The following is a 16,377-nucleotide window of genomic DNA, read 5'->3' as shown; positions in this document are numbered from 1 at the left end:
AAGATTATGTTTAAAATAAATCAATTTGTGGCCGGCCTGATCAAGCGTTGCTTCCTCTGGTTAGCCCCGCTGGAACTCCAGTTCTTTCCAGACCCTGGGGTCACTAGAGAACTGGTGGCTCCTCCTGGCAAATGGACTGGTGCGCACTGGATCACCAGTCCTTCCTTGCCCCCAGAATCCGGCCAACCGAAGGTCCCATCTGGGGTGCCACCAGTTGTAAGCAAAAGCTGCCCTTCTTCCCTTATGGGGGACACAAGAGCCCTTTATAGAGTCCCTTGTGGGTTCTCCATTGGTAGGAGGAAAGAGCAGAGGCAACCAGAGACTATTGAGAACCAAAGCATCTAGTAAGCCTGATCTTGATTGATCTGTTGCAACAGGGTGCTCCCCTCACACGCAGGAAAGGAGGAGGACCCAGAACAAAGGTGTGCCTGCCTTTATATAGACATTTTAAATTCCCTGCCCTGGAGCTCCAGACCACCCCTCCATACATCATACATACATCACAGAAGGGGTGTAACCCCAGACCACCTACTACAAACATCATACCTACATCACAGAAAAGGCGGTCTGCAACAGAAATTTGAATGTTGTCGTTTTTCCGGCCTGCCAGGTTATCTGATAATGCCTTATCTGATTCCCTTTACTGGTAGTCTGGCCATTCCTTTGAGATGGTGATTTCCCAATTCCTGAGACAATGGGAAGGTTCCCTCACCCGCTCCCTCCTTGCAGAGAAAACATTGGGTCAGTTTGGGAGTCAAAATGGTTTCAAGACAGTCTTCCTGAGCTGCTCCAGACATGTGGTCCACATATCTATGTATGCGCTTGCTTGGTACATTTATGAGCATTTATTATATATATAAGACCTTAAATTTTTTATTACATGATTCATCCAGTCCCGCCTTTTGCATGATGAATTCTGCATTTACTTTAAATATGCAGGGAGACAATATACCGTCCTCCTTTCCCAATTTTGTTGTTCCATATCCAGTTCTAACTGTAGCTTCTTGTCCAACATGGAGATTTCTCAGGAGACAGATGAGGTGATCAGGCACTCCCATTTCTTTAAAAACTCACCATAGGTTGCTGTGGTCGACACAGTCAAAGGAGGGGGTTGGACTCGATGGCCCTTGTGGTCTCTTCCAACTCTATGATTCTATGATTTTGTATAGTCAATGAAGCAGAAGTAAATGTTTTCTAGCTTTCCCCATAATCCAGCGCATGTTTCCAATTTGGTCTCTGCTTCCTTTGTCCCTTCGAAATCCAGCTTGCACTTCTGGAAGTTCTCGGTCCACATACTCCTTAAGCCTGCCTTGTAGCATTTTAATAATAATTAATAATAATAATTTTTTATTTATACCCCGCCCTCCCCAGCCAAGGCCGGGCTCAGAGCGGCTTACAAGCAATAATAAAAACAAGATGAATGATTACAACTTAAAAACAGAAATAAAATATAACATTAAAATAATGGAACATTAAAATATTAAAATGTAGCCTCATCGCAGGAGGAAAAGGAAAAGAAAGGGGGGAAAAAGAGAGGGAGGGAATCAAATTGGCTCCAAGCCAAAGGCCAGGCGGAACAACTCTGTCTTACAGGCCCTGCGGAAAGAAATCAGATCCTGCAGGGCCCTGGTCTCATGAGGCAGAGCGTTCCACCAGGCCGGAGCCAGAGTTGAAAAGGCCCTGGCTCTGGTTGAAGCCAATCTAACTTCCTTAGGGCCCGGGACCACTAGGGTGTTGTTATTTATGGACCTTGAGGCTCTCCGTGGGGCATACCAGGAGAGGCGGTCCCGTAGGTACGAGGGTCCTAGGCCGTGAAGGGCTTTAAAGGTCAAAAGCAGCACCTTAAATCTGACCCTGTACTCCACCGGGAGCCAGTGCAGCTTGAAAAGCACTGGGTGAATCTGCTCCCATGGCAGAGACCCCGTGAGGAGCCTCGCTGCAGCATTCTGTACCCGCTGGAGTTTCTGGGACAGCTTCAAGGGCAGCCCCGCATAGAGCGAATTACAGTAGTCAAGCCTGGAGATGACCGTCGCATGGATCACTGTGGCCAAGTCAGGGCGGGAAAGGTAAGGGACCAACTGCTTGATGCGGCGAAGGTGGAAAAATGTCGCCTTGGCTGTTGCTGTAACTTGCGCCTCCATGGAAAGGGAGGCATCTAGGATTACACCCAAACTCTTAACGGAAGGCAATGGCACTAATTGGGCCCCCGCAAGAGAAGGGAGTTGGTCCCTCATCCCCATGCCATCCCGACCTAGCCATAGGACCTCTGTCTTCGAAGGATTTAGTTTCAATCGGCTCCCACAAAACCATCCAGCCACAGCTTCCAAGCATCTGGTCAGTGTGTTCGGGGCCGAGTCAGTGTGGCCATCCATCAGCAGATAGAGCTGAGTGTCATCAGCATATTGGTGACAGCCCAGCCCAAAGCTCTGGATAATCTGGGCAAGGGGGCGCATAAAGATGTTAAAAAGCATTGGGGAGAGAATTGCGCCCTGCGGCACTCCACACACCAAGGAGTGGCGCGACGACATTTCCCTCCCTAGTGCCACCCTCTGTCCCCGGCCAGAGATAAAAGAGCACAACCAGTTACGGGCTATGCCCTGTATCCCCACGTCTGTGAGGCGGTGGTCCAGAAGATCATGATCGACCATGTCAAAGGCTGCTGACAAATCTAAAAGGATCAGCAGTCCTGACCCGCCTCGATCCAGTTGTCTACGGAGATCATCTGTTAGAGCAACCAGAGCCATCTCCGTCCCAAAACCAGGATGGAAACCGGACTGAAATGGATCCAATGTCGATGTTTCCTCCAGAAACCTACCAAGCTGTTCATAAGCATAACCTTGCTAGCGTGTGAAATGAGCACAATTGTGTGGTAGGTGGTGTGGGATGTGAAACACAAGAGCAGTCAATTACAGTTGACAAGAGCAGTTGACAGGCTCATCACAGCTATCTGCCAATCACCCATTCCCACCACCCTTCTGAGTAATACCCCTCCCCACCTTCTCACTATATAGAAGGGTCTGGTGACATGCTCATCACAGCTATCTGCCAATCACCCATTCCCACCACCCTTCTGATTAATTCCCCTCCCCACCTTCTCACTATATAGAAGGGTCTGGTGACTTCTGTTTCAGTGTATCTGAAGAAGTGTGCATGCACACGAAAGCTCATACCTAGAACTAACTTAGTTGGTCTTTAAGGTGCTACTGGAAGGAATTTATTTATTATTTATTTTTTTTTGACTATGGCAGACCAACACGGCTACCTATCTGTAACATTCCTAGAGTGTACATGTTTAGACATGGGGAGGAATGTTTGTCCTGCCAGCAGGTAAACTTCCTGTTTCCCTCTGGGCTGGGACAGACTTCCTCTGCATGTGACTAGAGGTGGGCGTGGCCTCACCTGTGCAGGTAATGACAAAAGTACGGGGCAGGCGCAGCCATCTCTCTCTTGCCTCTCTTCCTTCGAAGAAGCAACATCTACTAAGCTAAAGATGCCCTCTTGGCTCCCAGCCAAGAGAGGAGACAGGGACTGTCTTATTATAAGATAGACTGCAAATGTATATTACTTCATTAAGCCTAAGTCTGCCTTCTGGGATCTGATTGTGAACAGAATGTGAGTAAACTCTTTTTATACTTTTGTAAAAGACTGTGTCGTCTCTTCTATTTTATGAGGGAATAAGGGGAAATTACCAGAATAATTATTATAGAGGCTTAAGCGCATTGCCTAAGATGTTGTTTTTGTTTCAAACATTGCAAATTGTGGACAAGACGGAGTGTTTCCGGAAGTGGCAGAGAGATATTTCTAAATTTGTCTGGCAGGGCAAAAAGCCCAGAATTAAGTTTAAGATATTAACTGATGTGAAAGAAAGAGGGGGCTTCGCCCTGCCAGACTTAAAACTGTACTATGAAGCCGCAGCTTTCTGCTGGCTAAAGGAATGGCTACTTCTTGAAGACACTGATGTGTTGGATTTGGAAGGCTTTAACAATGCTTTTGGTTGGCATGCATACTTATGGTATGACAAAGTTAAGATCAATAAGGCCTTTAAGAACCATATTGTCAGGAAAGCAGTATTTAATGTCTGGATAAAATACAAAGACTTATTGGAAAACAAGACTCCGAGGTGGCTTTCGCCTCTGGAAGCTAAGGCCCGAAAAAGACCCAATATGGAGGCCAAATGGCCAAAATACTGGGAAATATTAGAAAAAGATGGAGACAATTGGAAATTGCAGAGTTTGGAGAAAATGAAGGATAAAGTGCGAGACTGGTTACATTACGCTCAGATTAAAGAAGTTTTTAAAAATGACAGAAAGTTAGGGTTCCAGGTGGAGAAATCGAAGTTACTATCTAGAATGTATAACTTGCTGTTAAAATGGAATACACAAGACGAAACGGTTAAATCGGCTATGATAAAATGGGCACAAGACATTGGGCATAACATTATGTTTGAGGACTGGGAAAGGTTGTGGACCACTGGGCTGAACTTCACCGCATGTAATGCTCTGAAGGAAAATGTAATGAAAATGATGTATAGGTGGTACATGACCCCAGTTAAACTTGCCAAAATATACCATTCGTCTGATAATAAATGTTGGAAATGTAAGGAAAATGAAGGAACATTCTTTCATCTCTGGTGGACTTGCCCTAAAGTGAAGGCCTTCTGGGAAATGATATATAATGAGTTGAAAAAGGTATTTAAGTATACCTTCACTAAGAAACCAGAGGCCTTCCTTCTGGGTATTGTCGGCCAGAAGGTGCTAAAGAAGGACCGAACATTTTTTCTGTATGCAACAACGGCAGCAAGGATACTTATCGCTAAGAACTGGAAAACGCAAGATCTACCCACACTGGAAGAGTGGCAGATGCAGCTGATGGACTATATGCAACTGGCCGAGATGACTGGCAGAATCCGAGACCTGGGAGAAGAGAGGATCGAGGAAGACTGGAAGAAATTTAAGACGTATTTACAAAAACATTGTAATTTGGTTGAATGTTAAGAAGGATGCTAGATTATAAATAATTGGCCACCACTAAATTAGATTTGAATTTGATGATAAGTGAGGTTAAAGAAAACACAAACCTTTTGGAGAATTGCTAGATTGTATTTAAATGAGTGGATATAAGATTGTAAACAAGTTGATAATTTGCTTGGAAAAACTTTTTAACGATGTAAGTGGGAGCGGGAGACGTGAGGGAGTCCAAAGAAGTGATGAAACCACGTTTTGATATAAGCAATGTTGTTTATTATTTGTGCATTTGTATCAAAAAACTTTAATAAATATTTATAGAGGCTTAAGCGAGCCTGAGCAAACGCTGCCATTGCAAACTTAAAATAAAGGGGAATGTTTTACTCTGCTGATATTGGAAACTTGTTAACACAAGTTGGATAAGGATATAATCAGATAATATATACTCTCCTGCATCCCTGAACATTCCCACAGGTGGAGCATTCTTTGGCACTGCCCTTCTTTGGGACGGGGATTCATGTGTTGCAGGAACCACCCCCCCCCCGCCCAATCATTCAGTTTGTACAAACAACACACACACACGCACACTCACACAGGACATACATGACACTTCTGTTATAAATTCATACAAAATCAGCCGTACATTGGATCTGCACCGTTCAACTTTTATTTTACACCATGAGTGAAGGACTATCAAAGGGGGGAGACTTGACACAAGGCAGCCAACATGTCTGCAGTGAGCCCTACCCAGTTGGCATGCCAACCTTGATGGTCCTAGACTCACAAAGGACCTGCAAATGGAAGTGGATTCAGTAGGGACTGAAACACAGGACAGTGACCAGCCCTTCCCTCTTGGGGCAGGAAAGAGTGAACTCCCCTTTGTCCTCAGGAATGTAAGCATGGGGAGGGGGAAAGGAGGAACCGGACAGGTGAGAAGACCCTCAGGTTACCACCACAACTCCTCCTCCTTCAGAGAAGTCACACTTCTCTGAGGTCTCTCAGCCCCACTCACCCCACAGAGTGTTTGTTGTGAGGGAGGAAGGGAAAGGAGAATGTGAGCCGCTTTGAGACTCCTTCGCGTAGTGATAAAGCGGGATATCAAATCCAAACTCCTCTTCTTCTTCTCCCTGAACCCCTCCTCTGTGTGATGGGTCAATGATGTAGTCATGATGCAGTCTTGGGGTGTAGCATGGGGGATTAGCAGCTAATAAAAGTTGGGGTCTTCTTTTGTTGGGGGCTTCCATCTTGTTCCACCTGGGGGCAGGTGGGAGTCCTGTGGCCACAGTCTTCAGTCAAGACCTACTGGCTGCTCTTTGGCTCTCCTCTTCCTGGCTGGTCTCCTTGTTTCTGGTCCAAGGGATCCCTCAGATTTTGGAATCCGGTTGGCTGTTGTGCTTGGACGGTGCCTGTGTCCACGGTCCTTGTCCTGGCCTTAGTCAGAGGCTGGGGTGGGGAGCTGGGATTTGGGGGAGTCGTTTAGCTGCCCCCCTCCATTCCTGAACAGACGAAGACCTAAAACACGGAGGGATCTAGGCTCGTGGGGTGGGGGAGGGAAGGATGTTGCACTTGGGGGGGGACCCCACGTTGCAGCTGGATCTCCGGGATCAGCCCCTCCCCCGCTCTCCTGATCCAGAAGGAAGAGGGGAGGGGAAAACCTTCCTCTCCCCCCCCCCCCCAATTCTTTCCCTCCCCTCCCGGCACATCCTCCTCTCACCCCGCCCCCACAACCCCAGATCCCGCCCCCATAAGTCCCACCCCCTCCTTCCTCCTCCTCCAATCCGGCTTCCCTTCTTCTCCCGGAAGTGGAGCTTCCACTTCGGATTTCTTCTCTGCGCCGTAGCTCTAGGGCCGCGCGCTTTCGGAAAGGGGAGGAGGGGCGGCAGGTAAATCCCCCCCCCCCCCCCGTGGATGTTGCAGGAAAGGAGAATCGGGAGCGAGGACAAAGAGGTAAAGGGGTCACGGGGGGGGGGGAGAGACTGGAGAAAAGGACCCAGAGACCCCTCCAGCTCCCCCAAGCACCTTCCGTGGGGCCTGGATCCCTGCGTGCGTGCTGCCAAGGGGGCTTTCCTCGCAGGGGCGGAGATGGGACCCCCACCCACGAGGACTTCCTGGGGCGCGGAGAGAAGCGGGCCAGGAAAGGGTTAAGGGGTGCGGGAGGCGCCTGGATAGAGACCCCCCTGTCCCTCCCCGGCTCATCTTGGGGGGCATTAGGGACGGAGAGATGGGGGGCGCAGGGCTAGGGGTGAGCCGGGCCAAGGGGGCGTCTGGGTGCAGGGGAGACTCAGGGAGAAAGAGAGGGGGTCATGGAAGTGGGGGGAGAAGGGAGGAGGCACCCCCGGGTCACGGAAACGCAGCAATGGGGGGGGGGGAGAGGAAGACCAGTCTTTGGGGAAACATCTCCATCATGACGCCCACGATGAATCTCCTGAATCTCCGGAGGGGCTGCCTTGGCTTCTCCCTCCCACCCAGGAATGGGCCCCCCTTCAAGGCAACCAGAGAAGGATCCCTGGAAAGTGGGGGGTCCAGTCCCTCCACCCTTCCTTTTTGCAAGCTCCATCCTCTTCCCACCCCTATAAGCCCCTGCCCTGTCCAGACACAGCCATTCTGCCCAGTCCAACCACTGGTCCCCTGGAGAGGAGAGGAAATCCCGAGAGGAGGAGGGGAGGGGGGAGGCCTTCTCAGAAGCGGCTCTTGGTTTCCGCAATCCCACCCAGGAAGCAGCCAGAAACCTTTTCCTCTCTCTCAGGCTTCCATCTTTATTGTCTTTTCCGCTGAGGGTGAGGATAATGTACACCTGTCATCAGAAACAGGGGTGCAGAGTCCATGGAATGGCTCTCAAGCTTGATATAGAAGTTAGAATCATAGAATCATAGAATCATAGAGTTGGAAGAGACCCCAAGGGCCATCGAGTCCAACCCCCTGCCAAGCAGGAAACACCATCAGAGCACTCCTGACATATGGTTGTCAAGCCTCTGCTTAAAGACCTCCAAAGAAGGAGACTCCACCACACTCCTTGGCGGCAAATTCCACTGTCGAACAGCTCTTACTGTCAGGAAGTTCTTACTAATGTTTAGGTGGAACCTTCTTTCTTGTAGTTTGGAACCATTGCTCCATGTCCGCTTCTCTGGAGCAGCAGAAAACAACCTTTCTCCCTCCTGTATGTGACATCCTCTTATATATTTGAACATGGCTATCATATCACCCCTTAACCTCCTCTTCTCCAGGCTAAACATGCCCAGCTCCCTTAGCCGTTCCTCATAAGGCATCGTTTCCAGGCCTTTGACCATTTTGGTTGCCCTCCTCTGGACATGTTCCAGTTTGTCAGTGTCCTTCTTGAACTGTGGTGCCCAGAACTGGACACAGTACTCCAGGTGAGGTCTGACCAGAGCAGAATACAGTGGCACTATTACTTCCCTTGATCTAGATGCCATACTCCTATTTATGCAGCCCAGAATTGCATTGGCTTTTTTAGCTGCCGCATCACACTGTTGGCTCATGTCAAGTTTGTGGTCAACCAAGACTCCTAGATCCTTTTCACATGTACTGCTCTCAAGCCAGGTGTCACCCATCTTGTATTTGTGCCTCTCATTTTTTTTGCCCAAGTGCAATACTTTACATTTCTCCCTGTTAAAATTCATCTTGTTTGTTTTGGCCCAGTTCTCTAATCTGTCAAGGTCGTTTTGAAGTGTGATCCTGTCCTCTGGGGTGTTAGCCACCCCTCCCAGTTTGGTGTCATCTGCAAATTTGATCAGGATGCCCTTGAGTCCATCATCCAAGTCGTTGATAAAGATGTTGAATAAGACCGGGCCCAAGACAGAACCCTGTGGCACCCCACTAGTCACTCTTCTCCAGGATGAAGAGGAACCATTGATGAGCACCCTTTGGGTTCGGTCAGTCAGCCAGTTACAAATCCACTGAGTGGTAGCATAGTAAAGACCACATTTTACCAGCTTCTTTACAAGAATATCATGGGGCACCTTGTCAAATGCCTTGCTGAAATAAAGGTAGGCTACATCCACTGCGTTCCCTTCATCTACCAGGCTACCAGATGACTGCCAGTGGTTCTGAGATCACATCTGCCAGTTCTTTTAATACTCTTGGATGCAGTTTGTCTGGCCCTGGGGACTTGAATACATCTAAACTAGCCAGGTATTCTTGTACTATCTCCTTAGTTATTCTGGGCTGTGTTTCCTCTGCTGAATCATTTGCTTCAAATTCTTCAGGTTGGGCAATGTTTTCTTTATCGGAGAAGACTGAGGCAAAGAAGGCATTGAGGAGTTCAGCCCTTTCTGTGTCCCCTGTTTGCATTTCACCATCTTCTCCTCTGAGTCACCCCACTGTTTCTTTGTTCTTCCTTTTGCTACGGACATACCCATAAAAGCCTTTTTTGTTGCTTTTAACCTCTCTAGCAAGCCTGAGTTCATTCTGTGCTTTAGCTTTTCTGACTTTGTGTCTACATGTGCTGGCTATTTGTTTGAATTCCTCTTTGGTGGTTTTCCCCCTTTTCCATTTTTGTACACATCCTTTTTTAATCTTAACTCAGTTAAAAGTTCTTTAGATAGCCACCCTGGCTTCTTTAGGCACCTTCCATGTTTCCGTCTCATTGGTATTGCCTGAAGTTGTGCTTTTACTATCTCCCTCTTAACAAACTCCCAGCCATCATGAACTCCCTTTCCCTTTAGTATTACTGTCCATGGGATCTCACCCAGCACTTCCCTAAGTTTTATGAAGTCGGCTTTCTTAAAGTCAAGAAATTGAGTCCTAGTATGCTTGGCTGCTCCTTTTCGCTGTATAGTAAACTTCAGAAGAGCATGATCACTCGCGCCTAATGATCCTTCCACTTCTACCCCACTAACCAGGTCATCAACATTGGTTAGGACCAGATCTAAAATGGCTGTTCCTCTTGTTACTTCTCCCACTTTCTGGACAACAAAGTTGTCTGCAAGGCCAGTGAGGAATCTGTTTGACCTTATGCTCTTGGCTGAGTTTGACATCCAGCAAATATCCGGGTAATTGAAGTCCCCCATTACTACTATCTCCCTTCCTTTTGCATGCTTGGTCATCTGTTCCAGGAAGGCATCATCTATGTCCTCCGTTTGGCTTGGGGATCTATAGTAAACTCCCACAATGAGGTCCCTGTTATTCTTCTCTCCCTTAATTTTGACCCAAATGCTCTCACTTTGGCTTTGAGGTTCTAAATCTTGGATCTCTTCACAGGTATACACATCCCTGACATATAACGCCACTCCTCCTCCTTTCTTGTCTGGTCTGTTTCTCTGAAATAGATTTTTATCCCCCCATTATTACATTCCAGTCATGGGACTTATCCCACCAGGTTTCAGTGATGCCTATTATGTCATATTTAGTTTGCTGTACCAAGAGCTCAAGCTCATCTTGTTTATTTCACATGCTTTTCGCATTAGTGTACAGACATTGAAGTCCATTAATCATTCCCCCGTGTCTCTTATTTAAGGATTTTTTCCTCCCACCACTAGGTCTGCGTGCTGTTTGCTCCATTTGGTCTATGAAATTTGGATGATCATCTTCATCAATTGATAGACTCCTACCTTCAGGAGCACTGTCTCCCTCCCCCACATTAGTCAGTTTAAAGCCCTCCTGATGAGGTTTCTGAGATTTTTGGCAAAAACATTCCTCCCAACCGTTGTGAGGTGCAGCCCATCGCTTGCCAGAAGTCCATCTTCAAGAAACTGCAGTCCGTGATCTAAGAACCCAAACCGTTCCTGTTTACACCATTTGTGAAGCCAGCTGTTCACTTCCACTATTTTTCTCTCTCTCCCTGGGCCACGTCGTTCAACTGGGAGGACAGATGAGATGACAATTTGTGCATTTAATTGCTTCAATTTCCTGCCCAGAGCCTCATAGTCTCTTTTGATCTTCTGGAGGCTATTGCTTGCAGTGTCATTGATTCCCACATGAACCAAGAGGAAGGGGTATTTGTCAGTGGGTTTTATGATTCCTTGCAGTCGTTCAGTTACATCTTGGATCTTAGCCCCGGGGAGACAGCACACTTCCCGAGACATCTTGTCAGGCCCACAGATCACTGCTTCTGTTCCCCTCAGTAGGGAATCCCCTATCACCACTACACGCCTCCTCTTAGGTCTGGTCGGGGTTCTTCCGTGAGCTGTCCGTTCCAAGGTCGCCTGCACACTCCCTGAGGACTGACTTTGCTGCTCGTCTTCATATACCTGATCGACTGTAATGAGGGAGAGATCCTCAAATGGAGTCTGCTCTTCGTCTTCCATGCTAGGGGAGAGGACCTGAAAGCGATTGTGTATTTCTAAACAATCAGAGCGAACCCTGGGCTTCCTACTTCTTTGTGTCACGTTTCTCCATATATCTGGCTCCTGTGTTGGTGAACTAGCCTCCTTCTCAGGGGAGTCCCCTGTCTCCTCCTTGGTGGAGACGGTGTGCTCTGTTGCTTCCAAGAACATCTCCAACTCTCTAATTCTTCGGAGCGTAGCTACACGTTCCTCCAGTTGCTGGACTTTGTCTTTTAAGAGGGCAATCAACATGCAATTGCTGCAGGTAAAGCTGCCTGCAACCTTTGGCAAGATGGCAAACATTGTGCAGGAACCGCAGGCGACTGCAGCTGTTCCCTCACTCTCCATCTTGAGAACGTGTCGTTGGGGGTGGCTACAGCGGTCCTCCATCATAAGAAGCGTGCAGACAGGACAAATAACTCTCCCCCCCAAAAAACCCTAGGTCTCCCTCAACGTTTGAGACTAGCTCCCCTAAATCTACGATATGGATCCCTCTGACCTTTGCACAGGGAAAGCAGCTAATCAGCCACAAGAAACACACACACAAGAAAACCCTTTTTGCTCCTTCTTCAGCCGCTGCCCTGCAAGCTCTGATAAGCTCCTCCCACAGCTAATCACCTACCTCAACAGAAACCCTGCCCCCTCTGACCTTTGCACAGGGAAAGCAGCTAATCAGCCACAAGAAACACACACACAAGAAAACCCTTTTTGCTCCTTCTTCAGCCGCTGCCCTGCAAGCTCTGATAAGTTGCACCTCAAAAGCATTTCTGATCCTCTTAATCTTTGTAGGCAATGTCAGAGTGACTGACAAGCTGAGATACTATCCTTCAGGATCCAATGACAGCGACTGCATGAATCTTCCCAGTCAAAGGACCCATTTTCAGGATAGACAGTGCCTGGGGCTGGAGGCTCTACACACCAGGTGTGCCTGTGCAGGCCAAAGACTGCCAGTATTAGCACAGGCGAGGTGTGTGTCATTCCCAAATTGACAGAATGTATGTGAATGAGCGTTCGTGGGTGGGATTATAGTTTATGGCAACCCTGTGATTTTGTTCACCTATAACATTTCTTGAGCTAATATTGCAGTACAAATTCCAAAATAACTACAAAAAATCACAATATGATGAGAATGATTGTAGTATTTATACCCCGCCCACCTGGTTGGGTTTCCGCAGCCACTCTGGGCAGGTTACAGCACATATAAAAGACAGGAAAACATCAAACATTATAAACCTCCTGACACAGGGCTGCCTTCTGCTGTCTTCCAAATGTCAGGTAGTTGTTCATTTCCTTGACCTCTGAAGGGAGGGCGTTCCACAGGGCGGGCGCCACCACTGAAAAGGCCCTCTGCCTGCTTCCCTGTACCCTCACTTATCATAGAGAAGGGACCAGCAGGAGGACCTCAGAGGAGGACCTCAGTGTTCAGAGTGAAGGATGGGGGTGGAGACGCTCCTTCAGGTCTACAGGGCCAAGGCGGTTGAGGGCTTTAGGTCGCAGATCTTGCTCCTCCATAATGATCTCCAAGACTGACATATAGTTAGCAGAGTAGAAAAAAACACTCAGAGGCAGCAAAAAATCCATTCAGCAGATAAATTTAGTACAGAAGGCAAAGAAGCATGACAATCCAAAAACTGAATTTACAGTAAAACCCTAACACAGCATAGCAAAACAGCACTCAGGTAAGAAAGACACAAGCAGAGTAGAGAATAGCAGAATAGGAAGTGGGCCCAGGCGCCTTTCAAGACTGTAATTTATAAACAATTCAGGGCCAGAGTAACCTTGGGACTGGATACCAAGCCTGGCTCCACCCCAGTTTAAACCAGCTTCTTCTGGTTCCCAAAACAAGGAAGGTTCAGCATAACCTCATAACCACTGATCTCACCCCCTGCTCTCAGCAGAAAGGAAACTCCCTTATCAGGTAAAATGTTCCAGCTGGAGAAAACACCAACTTTGAATCACACAGAGTAAAACCACCAGAACCTTCTTGAACCAATAGACTAGGAATGATCTCTATATGTCAGATCAATACTTTTCTTGCCTGAAAGATGCAACCATGACAATTTAAAGATCAGCACAAATAGTTTGAATTGTGCTCCGAAATGCACTGAGAGCGAGTGAAGATCCTTTAGGACAGTGTTACAAGGTTGAACTTTTCATTAAGCACAGTTATCCCTTTGCCTTGAATATCCAGCTTTGTCAGTGCCAAATTAGGGTAGTCCTGTGTCAGAAGAGGGGCACGAGATCAGGCAGCACATCATTATTATATATATATTTTTTTCAAATAATATTTATTCAAGTTTTTAAAGAATTACAAAAAGGAACACAATATACGAAAACAAAACATGTCCAAAAGAAAAATAAAATAAAAAAATAGAAAAACAAAAACAGCTAAAAAGAAAAAAGATACAATCAAAAAAGAAAAAAGAACAAGTTAAACCTTTATATAATTCCCTTTCTTAACTTATCTCCTTGACCTCCTCACACCTCCCCTCTTTGTATTCTAATTCAAATAGATATTTCAGCAAATCCTTCATCTTTGTTTTTATTCTTATAACTTATCTTAATAAACTGTAATTTTCCATTCTCTCTTTCACCAATTAGCCATCCACTTTTACTTTATTTAATCTTATTTCTCATTAAAACTTATATATCTGAACTTATTCTCTTAAGACGTTTCCCCTAGGGTCATAAAAATTCCATTCCACGATTTCCCCATCTCATTAAAAGAATTTTTTTTTAAAAAAAAATCTCAATATTTACACTTTAAATTACCAATTTTCTTTCACCATCTCCCCTCCCCAGTCTCGGCCCCTGCAACAGTTCCATCAATCTCCAAAAGTCCATCAACCCGGAGATCTTAAGTCCGAGGCTCTTAACTCTCTTTCATGTCCCCTCTGCCGATCTTTTTGGTAGTCTTTGGTGTTAAAAAACAGATCTCGGGGGAGCTCCAACCCAGCGATAGTCATATTCCTTCTTAGCAAGTCTGCCAGACTTCCATAGTTAAGGGTAGGGCCCATAGAATATTCCAAATCTTGTTTCACCCTCCTTCCAAATCCAAAGGCCCCAAAGGCTCCAATCTCCACCTGGCTCCGATTTATATCCCAAAAGTCATTTGATCCCCACATAGGGTGATCTCTCCATCTTTCATTTTCCAAACCAAGCCAGGCTTCCATCTCCAAAAACTGGCTTCTCCTAGTTACCGTCGTATAAGGCCTCAAGTTATAATCCACCATTTGCCTCTGTAGGGTTACGGCTCCCCCTTGCATCACTTTCATTATTATAGTGATGCAGCACATCATTATTATAAGGAACCATTGGGGTGGGGCGTTTCCCATTTGCCAGCTGCTTTCCTTCTGCTTCTCCTGCTCTCTCCATGCAATGTGAGGCATGTGGATGGAGGTCCATCTCCAAGAACAGGAGCTTCCCTGAGCACCCATTCAGCTGACCCCAAGCACCAAGCCTTGTCACTAGTTCTTTGACTGACCCAGACCACAGGCCCTGGAAAAGACTTAGACCTGGGTCTCCCAAAATGGTCCACTTGGACCTCTTGAGGCCATTGGGACTGTGAAGGTGACTCATGAAGATCTTGAGGTGGAAACAGGGCTGGATGGAGGATTATAATAATGTAATCATAATAATTTGTTATTTATACCCCGCCCATCTGGCTGAGTTTCCCCAGCCACTCTGGGCAGCTCCCAATCAAATGTTTAAAACAGTACAGCGTTAAATATTAAAAACTTCCCTGAACAGGGCTGCCTTCAGATGTCTTTTAAAGATAAGATAGCTGCTTATTTCCTTCACATCTGAAGGGAGGGTGTTCCACAGGGTGGGTGCCACTACCGAGAAGGCTCTCTGCCTGGTTCCCTGTAACTTGGCTTCTCGCAGGGAGGAAACCGCCAGAAGGCCCTCGGAGCTGGACCTCAGTGTCTCTATGATGCAGAGGATGGGAAATGTCCAAAGGAACGATGGACCAGAGAAAGAGAGGGCCTTTTCATGGACAGAGAGCAGCTGCTTTTCCTGTTAGGAAACAATTGATTTGAAAAGGCTGCATTCCAAGATCATGCTGCTTCATTAACGATGAGTGAGGATTATGAACGGCTGCTGCTGCATTACTATCATTTGATGACATTGCTTTTTCATTTGCTGTGCGTAAGAGGGGGTGGGGCGGACGTTTAGTTGGGTGTGGGAATTTGTTTAATTTAATTTAATTATGGTGTGTTTGTAACATTCTCTCTTTTTTGTTTGTTTTATTGTTTTGTTAGTTTGTTTTTTGTATAGGTTTTAATTTGATTTTAAGGGGAGGGGTCAGGGCTGCCTGGGAGTGGGTCCCATCAAACAAAATGGCTGGGGCAAGTTCCACGGGGGGGGGGGGTGTATGTGTGTACTGGGGCAACCAATCTCAGTGATCACGGGTAGGAGGAGGAGATACGCTAAGACCAGACCACGTCATTACCGAGGAAGCGGGCTTAGTCATTGTTTGAGGACTATCCCTGCCTCCAGGTCTGGTCTTCAGCGGGCGGATACTGGAATCAGCAAGGGATATCCACACAACCTGAAGGTGCTGCTGTGCAATGCCAGGTCAATGATCCATAAAACCACTGTGATCCGTGACTTGATCGTGGATGGAGGACTTGACCTGGCATATGTAACAGCGGCTTGGTTGGATGAAGCAGATGGGCCTGTCCTTGCCGCTGCTTGTCCACCAGGTTTCTCTTACGCACAGCAACCCAGGCCTTGTGGGCGGGGAGGGGGGGGTTGCAGTGATTTTTAGTCATTAGTTTGCACCAGGCGTCCTATTGGGAAGACCCAGTTTTCTGAGTGCATGTTCTGGAAGTTGGGCAATAGGGGCAGTACAGGATTCCTTTTGGTTTACTGACCCGCCCCCCCCCCCCCCCCGCTTCACCAAGGATTCCCTGGCCGAGCTGCTTCAGGTCATGGCAAATGTTCTCCTGGAGACACCTAGTTTGGTTGTCCTAGGGGATTTTAACATCCATGCCGACACGACCTTACAAGGGGCCGCTCGGGACTTCGTGGAAAGCATGGCCTCCATGGGGCTGTCCCTGAATAAGTGCCTTGGACCTGGTGTTTACCTCTATGGATGTTGGTGATCTGACACTAGGTAAAAGCAAAAC

At 47.1% G+C, this 16,377-nt stretch overlaps 1 protein-coding gene across 1 annotated transcript in view; it reads left to right on the top strand.

Annotated features, from left to right (window-relative positions):
* Nucleotides 1-6,754: 6,754 nt before the first annotated feature.
* The window catches only part of LOC310825821 (uncharacterized protein), a gene marked incomplete at its 3' end in the record, with an annotated part of 142,408 nt that continues 132,785 nt past the window's right edge, over nt 6,755-16,377 (top strand). Inside the window, exon 1 of the mRNA XM_083699642.1 lies at nt 6,755-6,911. The remainder of the gene's footprint in view (nt 6,912-16,377) is intronic.

This window comes from Podarcis gaigeae (genome assembly GCF_964106915.1).
Source record: "Podarcis gaigeae genome assembly, chromosome: 10".
In the NCBI taxonomy this organism is placed as follows: domain Eukaryota; kingdom Metazoa; phylum Chordata; class Lepidosauria; order Squamata; family Lacertidae; genus Podarcis; species Podarcis gaigeae.
Note: the sequence above shows the minus strand (reverse complement) of the source record. Positions and strands in the feature narration are given on the sequence as shown.